At 43.6% G+C, this 17,521-nt stretch overlaps 2 long non-coding RNA genes across 2 annotated transcripts in view; one reads left to right on the top strand and one right to left on the bottom strand.

Annotated features, from left to right (window-relative positions):
* Positions 1–17,521, bottom strand: part of LOC141373484 (uncharacterized) — a 909,297-nt gene that overhangs the window by 12,190 nt on the left and 879,586 nt on the right. The window lies entirely within an intron of this gene.
* Positions 1–17,521, top strand: part of LOC141373483 (uncharacterized) — a 127,482-nt gene that overhangs the window by 76,559 nt on the left and 33,402 nt on the right. Inside the window, exon 2 of the long non-coding RNA XR_012379543.1 lies at positions 11,405–11,494. This is a non-coding gene — a long non-coding RNA (uncharacterized lncRNA). The remainder of the gene's footprint in view (positions 1–11,404; positions 11,495–17,521) is intronic.

The following is a 17,521-nucleotide window of genomic DNA, read 5'->3' as shown; positions in this document are numbered from 1 at the left end:
GATGCACGGAATCATGTAGAGATGAACAGTAACGGATAGAGGGCTTTCACAGCTGTAGCTTCAGCCATGATTGATGAGAAAATGCTACTGGAGGGAGAAAAGAAAAATGAATATTTATTAATGGAATAAAGTGTCGGGGGCTTAAGATCTAAGGAGATCCATCATTTCATATTCAAGGTTGGATGCATTCAAAACAGAAGGTTCAATACAACGGCCCCATAGCTGAGCCGTAGACCAGAAAAATTCACAGGCGCTGCCATCATTCGGACCATGGGGGACTTTCTGGAGATGTTATTCCCATTTCAGCCCCCATTAACATCACCTGAACAGGGCAACATTACATGAGTTATCAATCCAAGAATGCTATGACAACAATTGCCTTCACATTTTAGAACACCCAGAGCTATGTGGTCTGGTCATTCACCCAGAAATTAATATATCATGTCTGCATACTTTCTCTGTATATGGTAGTCATGGTCTCTGTGCTGACAGCTTAGAAATTATCAGTAAGATTGTTTTCCTACCATGACTTCATCAGTTCTTCCTTGCACCTTTATAAGGGCAATATTTAGGCAACCAATAGCATCTCTTCAAATCTCCTTGCATATTTTCTCCCTGTAGAACCCCTAACCTGTGCTTGTTCTCTTTAGGTTGGTCAGTTAGTTAAAAAAAAAAAAAAGGCTGTTCCCTTTTGGTGAAATGTTACTCACCTGACCTTAACATCTTAAAAAAAAATAATATCGGAAATCCAAGGAAGGCATTGTGGATCTCTTTGGTGATGGTATTATTTTTCCATGTAAGCAGCTTGTGCAGACAATTAACAATAGTGATATTGTGGCTTGTTTTGACAGGGAAGGAGAAATTGACTGATGGCATTTAACTGCCTTAATTTAACTTAAGGTGTTGGAAGTTTCAGTGTGTAGATTTCAGCAAGTGATGGTATCCCCCAACTATATCACCCCTACCCCCATAACCATATTCACACAATGTCCTCAGCTCCCTAGACTTCCCTTGGGACCTATATTATACTTTATTATAGAATATGGCAGTAGTGGCTTATTGGTCCTATAAATCCACCTACACTAAGCTTTTGAAATCACTGTCCTCATAGTCTGAGTCTTTAGACTGTCACACTCATGTTATTTTTAGATATTACTTCTAGTGGCAAATCTTGGACTGCAGGAGCTGGCTATTACTGGTTTGTTGTATATGTTATACCAGAAGAAGAGGTGCTATTAGATAGTGTCTTTCAATTTATTTTAAACCATTGATTGATTCTAGTAGATCCTTAGCCGTAGATGTGAATGAGTTATCTCTGTTGGCCATCTTTGGGAGAAGGCCAAGAGAATATGAATTGTATTGTTATTTCTTCTAGGTCATGTACACTTCTCATCTCCCAAGACAGGGAAGTTTAGTCCATAGGAAAGGGCTAGACCAGAAGTAGGTCCCCAACAAATATGTAATGGGTTAACTAATTAGTACTGCTTGTTATTTGGACAAAAGGCAATATTGGAGTTCTATTCTGTCTGGAAAAAAAAGATTCACATCCACTGATAATTATGCAGCAATGGCCAGAAGGTATGTGTTCAGGGAGGCTGCAAATCTCAAAAGATATAGTAGAAAAAGCCTCTGAGTTAGAAAAAACATCTCTTCAGAGAGTTGTTTTGAGTGGCTACAAATAGGGTATTGGGCAAGTGAGCAAGAATGTTGAGCGATGAAGCTAGAAAAGAGTTAATTAGGGGAAAGACCCAGAATATTCTGGTAGTTTCTGGCTAAAGACTTTCAATTGTGTCTATTAAGCCATGAAGCATTAAGGATCTATGAGACCAAATTAAACAAACAATGCTTGGAAGGTGGCAATAGTGGACAAAGAAAAAATGGTAGGAGACTATTTCCATAAGCTAAGAGAGTAGCCATATGGTTATGGACTTAGTTGTGTCTCCTCAAAATTCTTATGTTGAAGCCCTACTCCAAGTACCTCAGAATATGTATTTGGAGATATGGTCTTTAAATAAGTACTTAAGTTAAATGAGGCTGTTAGGATTGGTTCCAATTCAATCTGACTGATGTCTTTATAAGAAGAAGAGGTTAGGACACAAGAGATATACCAGGCATGGGCATGCCCTGAGGAAAGACCATGTGAGGACACAATGAGAAGGTAGCTGTCTGCAAGTCAAGGAGGGAGACCTCAGGAGAAACCAAACCTGCTGACACCTTGATCTTGGCATTCCAGCCTCCAAAATTGTGAGAAAAGAAAATTCCATTGTTTAAGCCACCTAGTCTGTGGTATTTTGTTATGGCAGCTATATCAGTCAGAGTTCTCCACAGAAGCAGAACCAACAAGATGTATCTGTCTGTCTCTTTGTTTATTTATATATCTACTTATTTATTTTAAGGAATTGGCTCATATAATTGTGGAGGCTAAGAAGTCCTTATAGCTGGCAAACTAGAGACCCAGGAGAGCCAATGGTGTGATTCCAATTTGAGTCCAAAGGCCTAAGAACTAGGAGAGCAGATGGTGTAAGTTCTGGTCCAAAAGCCAGCAAGCTTCAGACCCAAGAAAAGCCAGTGTTTCAGTTCAGGTTCAAAGGCAGGAAAAGACCAATGTCTCACCTCAACCAGTTAGGCAGGAGGAGTTCCATCTTATTTGAGAAAGGGTCACCTTTTCTGTTCTATATAGGCCTCAAACTGATTGGGTAAGGGCCACTCACATTGGGGAGGACAATCCGCTTTACTCAGTCTACTGATTCAAATGTTACTCTCATCCAAAAACACCCTTAGGGACACACCCAGAATATGTTTGACCAAATATCTGGGCACCCCATGGCAGAGTCAAATTGACACATAAAATTAAATATCACAGCAGCCCCATCAAACTAATGCATGTAGCCATAGTGAAGAGAACATGTGAGAAGAGAAAAATATTCTAAATGAAATCAGAAGGACTTGGTGACTGATCAGTTGTGAGGAGTAAAGAAGAGTAATGAGTCAGTAATATCTTCAGTATTCCTATCCCAGATGATGGAGTGGGTGATGTGCGGGGGAAACACAACACAATACACACCCGCACAGCACCCCCACATACACCAACCTCTGTTAGATATGCATAAAGTTAAGGGGTAAATTGAACTTTAATTATTTATCCAGAGTTCACCATTCTTCATAGCTATTTGGAGCAAAGCTGTTTAACTGTAAGTAAGAATCCATGCAAATTAATAATAAAGGTAAAGGTGGTATTAAATTCATAAGAGAGACCTTGAGATTTTTAATCAGAAGCTTTGAACTCATTTTGCATGGATATCTGTTGTTGTTGTTGTTGTATTTTTCCTCCAAGCCCACATCTAATGGGAAGCACTGCATTCGTTAGTGGGGAATGTGAATATATGTATCTGTGTGTCGCATACAGGAGAGAGTCCTCATCAGGTGGATTAACCATCTGTAGAAATGACTGCCAAAGCCCAGTTTTGAGAAGAGAGAGCAAATCTATAGGAAATGGTATATAAAGATAAAAACACAAAAATTTGAGGCCATTTTGACCAGGAATAAGTAGACACACACTCTGTGGTCCTGAGGTCATTGGTAACTGAGTTACCAGTAAAAGGTTATATATGGAGGTCTGATCTACTACCTAATTAGGCAAAGAAATAATTGGTAGGTTTTATAAATAATCAAAAGACAAATGAGTTTTGCAGTAAAACTAGAATGTGATGTTATAGCCATTGGCAGGGGACTGAAAATGTTGGCTGGAGTTCCCTCATGATTGGGCAAAAGGGCCAGAGTGGGGGCAGTGGGTTAGGGAGAGTTCTACCCATGGCTCATCCTGGGGCCCAGACTTCCTTCTGCTGCACCTGCCACATGAGGTACTAATCTACAGGATGTTTGCCCTGAATGGTGCTGCTACCATGGATGGTTTTTCTCTGCCACAAATTCCCAGCCCCAGCCTCATGGTCCTTTGACTAGTTTTTGACTGGAGGGATTTGATGAGCTTCAACAAACAGAAAAGTATGGGAGAAATAAAACACATCCTGTCTGTCCTGAGAGGCTTTGCCTTTCCTTGTTATTTCAAAAGCTACAACTTTACATTCAGTCCAGTTGTTCCTCAGGTGGTCTCTTTGGTGGAAGGAATTGGTTGGCAAAAGGGTGGACACCTGTTTGTGGAGAAATTGGTGACTTAGTGTCCAGAGGCCATTGGCATTCTGCTGTGCAAGGGACTGCTCCCTCTTTGGTCTTTAATTTGTTAGTACAAGTTCAAGTGAAAACTCACAAAGAATTGCATTACAAGCAATTTTTTTTTTTTGGTAGAACTCGCATGTGATACAGGGAGACTGGTTCTAGATCAGCTTCTGATTCAGTCTTTTATGAAATAAATTTATCCTTGATTAAAGGCCTGTGTGTGTGGGGAGGAGGAGGGGGCACCTGGGGAGGGTATCGAGTGGAGATATAAATTCAGGGTAAGTCATTTGTGCAGTTACTAGAAAAGGCACTAGTGATATTTGTAAGAACTAGCTCATTATCATACATACGTACATACATGAAAGTACTTACCACCTGAGTGAGCTTAGGAGCAGATCCCATCCTGGTTGAACCTTTGGATGACTGAAGTCTGTTGACCTCTATCACAGAGCTGTGAGGTGGAAGATGTGACTAAATCACACCTGGATTCCTGACCCACAGACAATGTGAGATAATAAATGCGTGTTGTTTTAAGCTGCTAAGTTATGGGGTCATTTGTTATGCAGCAACAGATAACAAATATACCGCCTAAGATTTTCGATAAGCATAACTTAAGCAAGGGCTAAGTCAACTACAGCAAAGAGATTTCTGTTGATACAAGGCATAGTCACCTTCAAACTATTCCTCCCCCATCTCCCACCCACACCCCCCATCTGCCCGGGAGTGCACACAGCTCATGATAGGTTGCTGGGCCAAGTTTGTGTATTTAGGATGAGGAAGCAAAGTGATGGTCAGAGTTTTTGTCTTCAAAGATTCCTTTGGTTATACATTAATCTTAAGTTTTTTTGTTTGTTTGTTTTGGTAAGAAATTAGGCCCAATCATCCCTGCAAATGACAACGAATCAGCTAAGCCATACTTACTAGCCCTTTAGAGACACCAGGTCAAATAAACCATTAATATGAATGAGCCCTACAATGATAGAAAAAATACAAATTAAATCATGACAGCTCCTCTGCTTAAAGAACCTCCTTTGTTTGTTTGTTTGTTTGTTTTTGAGTATGAATGATGCTCTTCTTTCTTCTGAGGGGTGAGAAGACTGACATCCTACTCAATCTAGAAAACTTAGTCTAGAACAGTACTGTCCAATAGAAATATAATGCAGGCCACAAATGCTATCCCCATATGTAATATTCAATTTTCTGGTAGCCACATTAAAAAAGTAAAAAGAAGCAGTTGAAATTAATATTAATAGTATATTTTACTTAACCCTGCATATCCAGCATTTTATCACTTCAGCCTGCAATCGATATAAAAAATCATTAATGAGATGATTTACATTCTTATTTCCATACTAAGTCTTCAAAATCCAGGGTGGATTTCTGTTGCACTTAGAGCACATCTTAATTTGCACTGTGCACGTTACAAGTGCTCCTTAATCTCATGTGGCTGATGGCTGCTGTCCTGGACCAGCCAGGTCTAGAATGTGTGCAGAGCAGTCCCTGCCTCTTGGGCTGCTTTGAGCCCATCTGCATGCCGTTCTGCAGTGACCTAAGGAACTACGGTGTTCTTTCTGCCCCACAGCCTTCTTGCTCTGTGCCCTTTTCCTCTGTTAGCTCTTTGAAAGTTTTGACTTTCTCATCCTGTATATTTCGGCCACACTTGGGGATGATAATTCAACAGCAGCTTCTTGGGATGTTCCTCTTAAGCTCTCTTTTTGAAACAGGAAACATAACAGGATATACATTATGGCAACATTCAGACTGTTCATCAATTATCCATTACATCTGCCATCTCCCTTCTGCCAATCGAGGTAACTATGTTATTACAAAAAAAAAATCTTATTTTAATTATAATCCAATCAGAAGATGCATCCATTAAGTAGCGTGCTTGGCATGTTCTAAGGATTTAATTTTTACCCAAATAGCAGAGCAAACGCTGCAGAGAGGAAAGGGTTTGTTCAGGTCTTCATGAATTCAGTCATTAAAAAAATACATACCGAGCACATGCTAGGTAGAGGCATGGTGTTTGGTGGGGGACACAAGTTACACAGACCATGGCCCTAGCTCCCACGAAACTCACCCTGAAAGGGGAGAAGAACCTGGACAGAAGCCAGAGTGGCCATGTGTTGCAAGGAGGGCTCTGAATGGGGGGACTGGGGAGATGTCTCGGAGGAGGTGAAATTACACTAAGTATGGAACGCGTGGGCAGGATTTTGATGTGTCACCAGGGATGAGAAGGGAGAGGCAGGGAGATGATTTCAAACAGAGACTGGCATGATTCTGTGACGCAGGGAGGTAAAACCACATGTTGAAAATATGCACAAGGAGACATCTTTTTCACAGGGGAACTGGAGAGGGGGTCCGAGGACCCTGTGGTCAGTGAGTATGCACAGCTAGGTCATGCTGGACTGTGGTACGATATTTGTGCTGGCTAGGAGAGCGTATCTCATTTCTGGGCTGGGTGGAGCCATGGAAGATTCTAAGCAGGGCTGTAAGAGGATTGTAGCTGTGCTTCGGGGATGGACCTGACGTGTGTGTGCATTTGTGCACTGAAGTCTGTGGGATGGTGGGGGGAGGGCTGTGAACACTTTGTCTCTCATGGGAACCAAAAATATTAAAGTAATGGGTTTATGCATTTTTGACCTTTAAAAAATGGTATTTTCTGCAAACTTCCTCCTCCCCACCTTACCCTTGTTAAATATTTCATCTCAACTGGAAAATACCCACAACAATGATTTTTTTTATGGTTTTAGCCTTTCAGTAATAAACCAAAACAAACAGTGGGGAGCTTAAAAGGCCTTTCAGCTGAGAAAGATGAAAGCAGATGCCTCTGGTTTAGATTATTGTTAGAAAGTGCAAGAGTCCGTTTCTTCTGGAAATCCTGTGAGGAGGAGAGAGCAGGAGGAAGGGCTGGTGCCATGACCACCCCATCCCTGAGCTGACATTTTGATTGCTATGTTCTTACTTGCCCAGGGTTTATACGTGCACCCCAGAATCTCATTATCTGAAGCATAATCCTGCCTTCCCTCCCTGTAGCTAGAACCCACTTGTTTCTGGATGTGTAGGGAAAACCCCAGTGAGAAAGATATAGAAATTGGAACCCATTTTTCGTACAACTATTGAGAAAACAGAGATGCCTTTATGACTTAATGCCCTAGGTGTGCCAAAAAGTTTCCTTTGTGCTGGAGGGATGCTTTCTTAATGCAGCTCTTTGCCTGGACCATTGACTGAAGATGCATCTTGTCTCTATGACCTTGAATTGCTCAGGGGTCTTGTTTTAGTAACAAGCAAACACATACTCTTTGTCTGCTTTATACCATTCCTTCCCATGAGCTTTGCGCCCTCCTTCTCTCCCAGCCTAGCATAGCCTGCCAATTCATTTGTTCATCCAACATTTAATGAGAACTTACTGAGTGCTAGAGCCCAAGGATTCAAAGATGAATAAAACATGGTCTTTCTTGGGTTCATGGGCAAGTACACAGGTGTTAAAATAACTCATGGCTGATACCATGATTGGCATCATATTTAAGGCTGTGTGAGCACTCAGCCCAGCCTGCAACATCAGGGCTCTCTTCTCAGAAGAGAGGATGTCTTCTTCTCACTTAATGACCTAGGAGCTAACGTTCCTTCAAGACCCTCCACATTCAGCACATCTCCCCTGACCTGGTGTCTCCTTCTGAGCGTTGTCACTTGCCCACCACATGCTTCTCATTGTTACATTTACTTTTTAGACTATTGACCATCTCTTTTATTGGAACAAACAATTAAAGTAATGAATTTATATATATTTTGACTTTTTTTAAAGAAGGATAATTTCAACAAACTCCGTACCGCTCAAGTCTTTATTAAATATTTTGTCAACTGAAGAGCACCTGATAACACTTTGTGAAGGATCCATCAAGATTAGGATAGATTAAATGAGCTAATTTTTTCACTTAAAAACCATATTTTAAGCACCTCTCTATCTTGTGATGTTTAAAATGTGAACAAAGCAAATCATAGTCCCCCCTCTCATAAAGATTACATGGTAGTGGTAGCATACATCAGTAGATAAAAACCAAACCAAACCAAACCAAACTTGGGAGAAGCACTATGAAACAAAATAATGAAAAATAAAGCTTTTGGGAGGTGGGCCTATGATATTTATTCTCTCATGCTGCACTCATTTTCGTCAGTGTCCACGTTGGTCACTTCCATGGCCCGTAGGGAAGATTTGGTGCTGATGGGTGCAGGGTATGAACTTTTAGGAAGGGCTCTGTTGGGGGTGGCTAGCGGTCACAGGCTTGGATCCACTCCAGGGAGGCTTGCTGAGTTGACATAAACTCTCAAGGATGTCCTGAAGCAGGCAGCTCGGCATCCAGAGCCCCGTGAGGGCCCCTGGGTAATAAGCCACACTTCCTCAGGTCTTTGCTCCCTCTCCTGCTATGTGCTAGGACATCTTCATGTTTCCCCCTTCACTTCCCTTGTAAATACAGCACCCCATGGGATGAGATTGGGCTCATCAGAGACTCCAACCAAAAAAAAGTTAGCAAAGTCAGTTTTAATTTCTGACAATTTTCTAAAGAGATGTAAAGGAAAAGTACAAACTAATTGCCTCGAAAGAGGGCATATTAGGGGGCCGGAAGAGGGGGACTTAGTGCAGGATGCTAAAGCAATATTCAGCCATGCCCTTTGATGACCATAGCCTGGTTTCAAATGGATTTCTCCCCTTTTCCCTAAGTGAGGGACAGAAAGGGCTGGGCGGGCGTCTTTACGGTGAGGAAGTTTTGCCGTTTGCTTGCTGTAGTTGGTATTAAGGACCAGCAGAATAACTTAACCATTCTGAGGCAATTTATAAGACTGCACATCTGGTGGGAGAAATTTTTTTCCAGTTTTATTAAGATAAGATTGACAGATAGCATTGTATTAGTTTCAGGTGTATAGCATAATGATTTGTTATTTGTATATATCGCAAAATGATCAGCACAGTAAGTCTAGTTGACGTGATCACCATACATAGTTACAAATAATTTTTTCTTGTGATGAGAACTTTTAAGATCTACTCTCTTAGCAACTTTCAAATATATAAAACAGTATTGTAAGCTGTAGGCACCATGCTATACATTACATCCCCAGAACTTATTTATCTGATAGCTAGAAGTTTGTACATTTGACTATCTTCATCCATTTGAAGCTTATTTAAAATGAGTCCCAAAATGTCCCTCGTCCTCTTTGATAGAGCTCAAGAGCTTTAGCAGTAAGATGTGAAGCTTGAGGAAATAGCAGAAATGAAGAGATGTCCCCCAGCAGAGGCTGTGAGAGAGCAAGTCACTGCCTGTGGGTTCTTGGGGCTGTTCTCAGGACCCCAGCCAGAGTCCTCCTGGACAAGGCCCCAGATGGAGTGGCCTGACCAGCTGGCCCAGCAGTTAGCCTTTCTTGTGTGTTAGATGTGAGATGTGTGCAGTGAACCATCTGACAACCGACCAAGATGCTTTAATTGGTACCTGCTGTGTGCCTTGCCCATGCAAGATTACCACAGGGTGAAACCGTCCAACGGCATAGATAGGGACACTACCTGCCAGTGATGCAGCCCAAACAGCTTGCTGGTGGCCGTGCACCAGCAGCTGCCCTGCCCAGCGATTCTTACCCTTTGGTGTAAAATAAGCATTCCAGAGGTGCTTGGTAGGACAGATTCCTGGATCCTGTGCTGGGAGATTCCAGTTTATTGGGTTTAGGTTGGAGTCTAGAAAATGGAATTTTTGGCAAGGACATTCTACTGTAGGAGACACAAGTTTGAGAAGCCCTGCCCTCACGTAGCTCAGCCCAAGCCTTATTAGTTTCTTAATTTACTAGGAACTTCATTTTTATTTTTTAAACCACTTTATTGAGATATGATTGACATGTAGGAAGCTGTGCATATTTCCTTTATACAACACCACGAGTTTGGGGATACGTGTGTACCTGTGAAACCATCACCATCATCAAGGCTGTAAACATATCCATCACCTCCCAGAGTTTCCATCTACCCCATTGTTATTATTAATTATTGTACTTATCACTTTGTGATAAGAATATTTAACATAAGATCTACCCTCTTAGCAAATTTTAAGTATAGGGTACAGTATTGTTAGCTATGGCGCTGTGCTGTATAGGCCATCACCAGAACTTACTCATCTTACACAATTGCAACTTTGCTCCCTAACCACCACCTCCTCATTTCTACCTCCTCCTGGCATCTGGTAACCTCCATTCTACACTCTCTGCTTCTATGAGTTGGATTATTTTAGATTCCATATGTAAGTGAGATCATGCAGTACTTACCGTTCTGTGCCTGGCTTAACTCACTTAGCATAATGCCTTCAGGTTCATCCATGTTGTTGCAAATGGCAGGATTTTTTTCCTTTCCTAAGGCAGCCTGGTCTTTGGTGGGAGTAAACGGTGCAGGGTCTCAGGGGTAGGGATAGTGGAGCCAGCTTTTTACAGAGCCTAGCTTTTCTCTGGGCCTGATGAGCTGATTCCAGCCCAATTCCCTCTGCCTCCAACCAAGCCAAGGTGTATAGCTCACAGTATTGGTAGAAGGAGGCCTCGGGAAGGTAGGTTCTCTCCCTCCCGATACAGAAAAGCAAAGGGTCACTCAAAGGAGAAAGGGGGCGTATTTACTGAAATACCACAGCTGTTATTACTGCTATTACTAATATTTAAAATTGTGATTGTTTATTGAGAGCTACTGTGTATCATACACTCATCTAAATTCTTTGCCTCATTCCCTTATTTTATCCTGAAAACTGATCTTTGAGGTCTAAACTATTATTATCCTCATTTTATAGATGTGAAAACTAAGGGAGAAAAGTTTAAGTAACTTGTCTGGGGTCACACAACTGGTAAGAACAGTTCATGGCTCAGGAAACCCAGTGTGAAGGACCCCTAGAGGGTGAACATGGTGATGGTGTGGAACTGGGGCAAGAGAATGGTTTCCACTTCTGGGCTTTAGTTTCCTTGCCCGCGAAATAAGGGTTTTGGACGATATGACCCCTAAGCAAGGCTGGCTTTGTGGATGTGTAACCTGTAGAGTCACACAGGGCCCCAGAATCAGAAGGGTCCCAGGCTTGATTCCATGATGTGCTGTTGTTGTCTTGAAATTGCTAATAATTTTTGAACAAGGAGCCCCCCTTTTTCAGTATTCATAGCACCCTGCAAAACAGGAGGCAGATTTTGCCTCCCAAGGGCTCTTCTTATTGTTACACTTTCTCAGCTTTTTTATAGATCCTTCACAATTCCCTGTGCATCATTGGCCATGGAACCACCATCTGCCGTGGCACAGTGGGCTGACTTGGACCACATGGTAAGAGGAGCTTCTGAGCTGGTGATGTGTGCCCACGGCATGTCTGCAGATGCTGGTAGGCACCTCGTGGAGCAGAGCGCATGGAAAGCTCTCGGTGGCTGAGGGTGGCATGCCATGTGCTACTGGCTCTTGCAAACAGCCGTAGTGCCAGCCAGCCTGGGGGCTTGTGAGCGGTATTGCTAAGTGGCCGATGTATGGTGTGGTAGCACTCCCTCCATGCAGAAGATGGAGGGGGACTCAGAGACGAGAGGTTAGTGAATTCAGTTTTCCCTGAGAGGCTTTTCGGGTCTTTGCTGACCATCCCACACCCATTCTTTGGCAGTGGCCCCCACCCCCACTTACTCACCAGCAGCCCTGCCCCCATCATTTCTGAGTCCCAGGAGTTTGTCCCTGTGTGTGATGCCTGGAACAAATTTTTCAAAATGCTGGTTTCTTCCTGACAATATCTAGTGTTAACTATACACACAGTGCACAAACTTCATTACACTTGCTGCCTGAAAGGTTTGGCTCAGGAACAAGGGAAGGAAATGTTTATCAAGTGCTTATCATGTGACCTTCTTATTTTCTTCCCCCAGCTCTTCCTCTGAGTCAAGTCCTAGTCCCGCTTAGCTTCTAAGAAAAAAAAATTAAAAGAGTACTTAGTGGGGTTAATGACTTAGATTCCTATCAGCACTGAAACAAAAAATTCAGACACAGACGATCCATCCGAAGCGTAGCATAAAAGGTTCATTCTTCACACCTTGGTGCATATAGGCAGAACAAAGATAAGCCATGGGGGAAGCGTCTGTGTGTGCCTGTGTGTGTGGGGGAGGTGTGTGTGTATGTGAATGGGGTGTGTGTGTACGTGTATGTGTGTGTGCATATGTGTGTGTGAATGTGGGGTATGTGTGCATGTGTATATGTGAGTGTGGGGTGTGTGTGCTTGTGTGTGTGTGTGTGTGTGTGTGTACATATGTATGTGTGTGGACTGGGAACGCAGAAATGGTAGGACCAGTTCTTTTACTCCAAATGAGGCATCTTCCCACTCCGTACTCCTTCTCCCCTTCCAACTTCTAGATCTTTTACAAATTACATTTGAACAGTTCTCCTCATCAAAGCCTTGCCACTGCTTTCTTCTAGACACCTGCCCTTACTACAGCCCAGGTCTGGGTCAGATGTCTGCCTTTGTGCCCCAGAGTACTTGTCCCCAGCCTTTTCACACCCACATCCCTCTGGTTGTGATTGTGTATTTACTCATATGGAGCCCCGTGGGCTGTGATCTTCACCTGGGCTGGCAGGGGGACTGTCTTGTTCGCTGTTGCAGCCTCAGCGAGGATTGATAAATATTTATTAAAATATTCAGCATGAGAAGGAGCTACAAATGGCAGTGACTGAGCTCTGGTGTTTCAGGTGTGAAGACAGATGCCTGGCGTGGGCCGCAGCTGAGGCAGCTCCATCTGCAGGGCCCGGCCAGGAAAGGCTCCCGTTAAGTCTATTTCTCAAACATTCACCAGGTGCTCCATGCGAAGGACGTTGCTTGTATCATCTTAGTTCATCCTTACAGCGACTGGGCAAAGTAGGCCCTGATTAAGGTTTTATGGAGAAGGTAACTGAACCTTGAATGGTCGGTCAGGCATAGAAGACAGAGAATAGCTTCTCATTCATAGAGAACCTGTTGAACTCTGTCCCAAGGGTGTGGAGACGGGTTTGGGTGAGTGTGTCTATGGCTGGAGGACAACGGAGAGTAGTTGAGTGAAACAATAATGTTGAACATTACCTGTGCTCCCAGAAACAGTGGCTATTAGATAGTCTCCCCACTCTTCTGTGTTCTAAGAAAAACTAAGTACAAACACCCCTGTAATCTTGCATATTCCTGGATAGACCCGTCTGCATACTTCTTCATGACTGCCATAAGACTGGCCTACAACTCCCTTGTTCATCTGCCTCTATAAAACTCAAGGCCTGTCCCTTTATCTTTGATATGTTCCTCATTCGTGAATGTGTTTCCTATTGCAGTAGGAATTACTTGAATAACGTCATCTCCTTGTTTGTCTGGTACGTTCTGTCTTGCACAGGGGCTGCAGCTGATAAGAGAGAGGGGGACCAGATCATGGGGGCTGTGTAAGCCATGGGCAGGAGCTTCCGACGCGATCTTGTCGGCATGGCAAGCCAATGATGGGGCTGAAGGGTTTTTAGCAGAGGACTGGCAAAGTCAGATACACATAACAGAATTTGTGTATGTGATTTGTATATGTGAGAAGGATTAGAAGGAGAATTCCCTGAACACAGAGAAATTTCAGATTCTGATAAGAAAGGATGGGGCTATGAGCTGGGGTAGGGTCAGTGATGGGTGATATGTCAAGGATGGTGTCCTTTGGGACATACATGGTATCTGGATGTGAGGCTATGGGAAGGCGCTATCAGCTCTCATGAGAGAGGCTGTCTTCCATCTGGACCATGGAAGGTGAACAGCATGGAGAGCCATAGGCTGGCCAACTGCATAGGATGGTTAAAGCAGGTCTGATGGTATCATCAGAAAGAGAACTCAGAAGCACATGCCTGCAGGGCTCCACGAATATCCTAATAAATGGCTATTGAGGTGGGGAGGGGGCTGCTGAAGACATATATAGCCTCAGTCTAATTGGGTCTAATTTATTTTTATTTTTCAATAAAAATTTAGTCTAATTTAGTCTAATGTAGTCTAATTTATTTTTTCCCCAAACTACAATCCTGCTTCCATCAGAAGAGATCTCCTAGCATCATGATCCCAGCCTGAATCACTTCAAGAGGCGCTGCAAGGGGGAAGAGGTGGACATTGAGGTGCCCAGAGAGATGGCAGTTGTCACTTCATTCCACCCAGCCCCTGCTCTGTGGATGGTTAGCGAGAGTTGGGTCCATTGGAGACCTGGGTTCCAGACCCCGTTAACCTCCCGCCTGCAAATCAACACTAAGGAAGGGTAGACACTTTATGGCAGCTAAGGGGAGAGTTGTTTCTGTGGTAGGTACCACACTTGAAGGCCATGGATGACTCAGGTGCTAATTCCTCAGGGAGGGAAGGCACTGTTGTTGTATGTCTTCAGAAGCCTGTGCTCAGGCTGGAGCTGTGAATTGTAGACAGCCTGGTGAAACATTCTTCTTGGTTGTTCTCAAGATATCTGTGGGTTTTTTAAAAGTGTTCTTCACACATTAATACCATTTTCAGGCTTTTTTTCCCCCGGTCTTTGATTGCCTGAAAGCTTAATGTAGATGTAAGCACTTCCCTGGATTCTCAGTGAGAAATGTTACATTAACGTAATTACAGCAATGATGATTCATATTGTCCCAGTGTCATAAATCTGGGCCTACAGAAAACTCTTTACATCGAGCTCTGACTTTGTCTCTTTCCCCAGAAAGTGACATCGGCCCTCTGCACAGTGGCCGCCCGGGGATGCCTCAAGCCTGGACTACCCCTGGGGACCCCCTTCCACATCAGTGCCTTCAGGATGGCTCATGTGCTGGGACCTTTCTAGGTGCCTCTGAGCCCCCTCTTCTGTCCTGATATCTGGGCCAGAGAACCAAGTATTCACCCTATATCACCATCTGGCTTTTCCATAGAAGACCCACAAGCCCTGCACGTCTCAGTATGGAATTTGTCATCTCTCCGACCATCCATCCCTCTCCCTCCAAACTGCAGTTGTTCAGCTGTCAGAAGGGAAGCATTAAGACAGATTTTTGAGAGGGAATCATGCTAAACTTAAAGGATAAAGGAGTGTTAGCCAAGCAAACTCTGAAGAGTGCCGTTGGGCCTGAGGCCTCCAGCAGGTCAGGAGGTGGGCAAAGGCTTCTTCCTGCCTCCTGAGTGGATGGGTGGCCGGGCTAGACAGCTGGATGGCGCAAGGCTGCCTCTTACTCGAAGAGTGGACCAACAGCCTAGAGCGCACTGGCACTGGGGTGTTGCATGGGCTCCCGTCACTCTCCATCCCTGTTTCCCTTTACTCTTTTCAATTTCATTCTTAAGTGGAAGTTTTTTATAAAAATCTCCCAAGTCCTGACTGGCCATTAACAAAGTTCAGAGTCTTCATAGAATGGCGACTTTCCCAACGCAATACCCATGTCTGTGACCCAATCCCATTAGAGGAAAAGCTCTCCTTTAGAGGCGCAGGGGCTTTGTGCAGCTCTGAGATACAGGGAGGAAGGGAAGATTGCAGGGGTGGGGAGCAAGTAAGGTGATTCACCAAGGGCTCACTTGTGTTTAGCAATTCTTCTTTCTTTCAGGACTTTGGTTTGGGATTGAGGGTGTGTTGGTCCCTGGTAGGGGAACTGGCAGCAGCTACCCTAGGCTTTATCTGCTGCTCAGCGAGGCCAGTGAGGCCAGTAGCTCCTGCCATTTTAGAGGAGGTGATGCTTGCTTCGTGGGGATGGTGAGTAGGGGGATTTGGTAAGGGAGAAGAGATTTGTGTGGAGAAAAGGATTGCTTCTTAAATGCAGATAAAGCATATTTATGATCAGTTTTCTGGTTTTTACATATTCCCAAAGTGACTGTGATCAGTTGAATGATGACGTGTTTCCCATGCCATGTAATCCCTGCTCCCATGGCTCCCTGCTTGGTAAATGCGCTGTTCTTTCCTTGCATCTGTTATGAATCTACACTAAAACTGCAGTGCCTAGTAGCCAGGAGATTGTGGAACAGAAGTAAAGGTGGTGGTAGAGGTGTGTGTTTGCGGGGGGGGAGGGTTGGTTGGACATGCATGTACATCAGTGTAGAAGTATGAACTGTGTTCCTATGAGAGAATACATTTGCAAGGTGTTTTGCAAGTAAAGGCCCATTTCTTCACAAAAATAGAATTGCTTTTCTAAGACAGTTGTGCTGAGTAAGTGGAAGGACGGCTCTGAGTTTTAGAAGGAGCTTTCCAGAAATTGGTGCAAGGAACTTGCTAATGGTACTGGGAGATAGAAGGGGAGATGTACAGGCCACGCTGTGTTTTGCATTTCAATCTCTGTGGATCCTCTCTCCCTGCCTATGCATATTTAAAATTCCTTTCAATATATAAATAGGATAATTCTCTCTCCTCATCCCCACCAGAGTTCATTTAACAGGCACAAAAAGAATTGCACGTCCAGGCCTGTCTTTTCCTGCTTCCTGTTTTTACTATTTATTGGTTTTTTTCTCCTCTTTTTCCCCCTCCCACAATTGCTCCCCTTAGATTAAACTGTGTTTCAAGTGTGACCGGAGGGAAAAATGCCATTCCTTATACACAGGGCTGAGCCCCAGGGAAGCGATCTCTAGGTGTGCCCTGCTCTTTGGCACCAACCCAGACCTTCCAGAACTCCACTTTAAATAGAAAGCCCTGGGCCTTCGATACTCTAGGTTTTTGCAACCTGCCCTTAATGCCACCTTTTCCCTATTTTGCAAACAATTACCCATTTTGTCTCATGAATGAAGCCTGGGTACTTCCCAGTGTCCCAGAGCCTCAAGTGAAAGACAGAATTCTTTTTTTTTTTTAAATTTTTTATTGTTATGTAAATCACCATATATTACATCATTAGTTTTTGATGCAGTGTTCCATGATTCATTGTTTGTTCATAACACCCAGTGCTCCATGCAGAACGTGCCCTCCTCAATACCCATCACCAGGCTAACCCATCCCCCTCCCCCCCTCCCCTCTAGAACCCTCAGTTTGTTTTTCAGAGTCCATCATCTCTCATGGTTCGTCTCCCCCTCTGACATACTCCCCTTTTCTTCCTCTCCTGTTATCTTCTTCTTTTTCTTTATTCTTAAAATATGTTGCGTTATTTGTTTCAGAAGTACAGATCTGTGATTCAACAGTCTTGCACAATTCACAGCGCTCACCGTAGCACATACCCTCCCCAATGTCTATCACCCAGCCACCCCATCCCTCCCACCCCCAACCACTCCAGTAACACTCAGTTTGTTTCCTGAGATTAAGAATTCCTCATATCAGTGAGGTCATGTGATAACATGTCTTTCTCTGATTGACTTATGTCACTCAGCATAACACCCTCCAGTTCCATCCACGTCGTTGCAAATGGCAAGATCTCATTCCTTTT

This window comes from Callorhinus ursinus, unplaced genomic scaffold (genome assembly GCF_003265705.2).
Source record: "Callorhinus ursinus isolate GAN/ISIS: 27379988/994484 unplaced genomic scaffold, GSC_fseal_2.0 scaffold10, whole genome shotgun sequence".
NCBI lineage: Eukaryota > Metazoa > Chordata > Mammalia > Carnivora > Otariidae > Callorhinus > Callorhinus ursinus.
The sequence above is the reverse complement of the archived record's forward strand: the minus strand, read 5'-3'. Positions and strand labels throughout refer to the sequence as shown.